This window comes from Nannospalax galili, unplaced genomic scaffold (genome assembly GCF_000622305.1).
Source record: "Nannospalax galili isolate Female #2095 unplaced genomic scaffold, S.galili_v1.0 scaffold312, whole genome shotgun sequence".
NCBI lineage: Eukaryota > Metazoa > Chordata > Mammalia > Rodentia > Spalacidae > Nannospalax > Nannospalax galili.
Window position 1 is genome coordinate 2356157 of NW_008335967.1, and position 1576 is coordinate 2357732.

At 33.7% G+C, this 1576-nt stretch overlaps 1 protein-coding gene across 1 annotated transcript in view; it reads left to right on the forward strand.

Annotated features, from left to right (window-relative positions):
* The window catches only part of Cog5 (component of oligomeric golgi complex 5), a gene marked incomplete in the record, with an annotated part of 398569 nt that overhangs the window by 310606 nt on the left and 86387 nt on the right, over nt 1-1576 (forward strand).

Consider the following 1576-nt stretch of genomic DNA (forward strand, 5'->3'; position numbering starts at 1 on the left):
AATTGTTTATTACCATAAATAAAATTTGATATTGCATCTAGTAGAATTTAGTGTAGTTATTTAAATGCCAGGAAAGAAGTCCCTAAGAGATGGCCCTAGCAGAGGATAAACATTATAAGAAAGAGCCAACCCTGCCTAGAAAATAGTTTGCTTTTTGTTGAGGGCAGGTTGTGGGAAAGGCAGTAGTCAGAAATATATGACTTTAATTAATTAATTAATTAACTAAATTAATTAAAGTAATAATGGCAAAAGGCTCTGAAAAACTAAAAGTGTGTTAACTACGATGATTAAATTCACAGTGTTGGTAAATAGGCCCGAAATCACTTGGTCCTTCTTAACCTACAATGCTGAAGACTAATGGAGAATCATTGACCTTTTCCATCTTTTAATAGAATTCTTTCTCTGCCCTGAAATAATTATACTTTTTAGCTCTCATTTTACTGGATTAAGAAAGCCTAATTATTAAATAAGATTACAAAAAGCATCATATGCTTCATTTTAGAAATATTTTATTGACTAAAAACTTAAGTAACATTTTTATATTAATAATTTTTTCCTGCTAGTAGAAAAAATGTTTCTGCTATTTTATGTTTTAAATTTAACGTTTTCTTTTTTAATTTTTAAATTACATTTATTTTTATGAGGGGTGTACATGTGTGCATGCCACAACGTATGTGTGGAGGTCAGAGGGCAACTTGGAAGAGTTGGTTCTCTCATTTACCATGTAGTATATAGCACTTACTATTGCACCAATATCATAATCACCTGAACAAAGAAACTGACTCTTACAGTAAGTTCTTAAGAGTGGGCCCAAACTCGGAGGACACTCGTTTCTCTCTAGCTCTCTATTAGAGACGGTCCATCTCCCAGGACTGTATCTTTGGATCTCTGTTGTCCCCTCAACCTGTGCAGATGGAGCTGACTGTGTCCTCACTCTGTGCTATTGGAACTGTCTCTGGAACCCTGTTTCTTCCACTATGTCCCCCATCAGGCCATACCCATAATTGATTCAAAATGGTTTCTTCAGCTTCATTAGGGAAGTACAAGTTGAAGTTCAGCTCTACTCTTCATCCTCACAGACCATTTGGTCTTTTCATCCCTAGTTCACATTCATCCAAGGTCATATCCATTCCGAGCCTCCACTGTCCAGTGGGTGAGCTTACTGCTTGAACACTTTGATACGTTAATTCTCAAGTGTACCCACATTCATTCATTATATATATATATATATATTTTTAATTATTTACTTAATAACCACATAATTACATTTCATTACAGCATTAACATATTCAATAACAATTTCCAGAGCAAAGTCTTTCAATATTGGCTCTAAATTTTTAGGTTCACATTTGAACTAATACAGTTATACATTATTGTACTCGGTATAAACCTTATAAGACATAAAATTGAATGAGGCTTTAAACTTTAAAAAAGATCTCCATTTCATTTTAGAATATATTGTTCCTTGCAGAAAGACTCATTGTTTTTGCTACTAACACTGAGATGTTGGCGCATGCATCTCTAATCTGTATGCATCTGATTATTATTAGTTCTAATCGGTTGCACTTGGATTCTT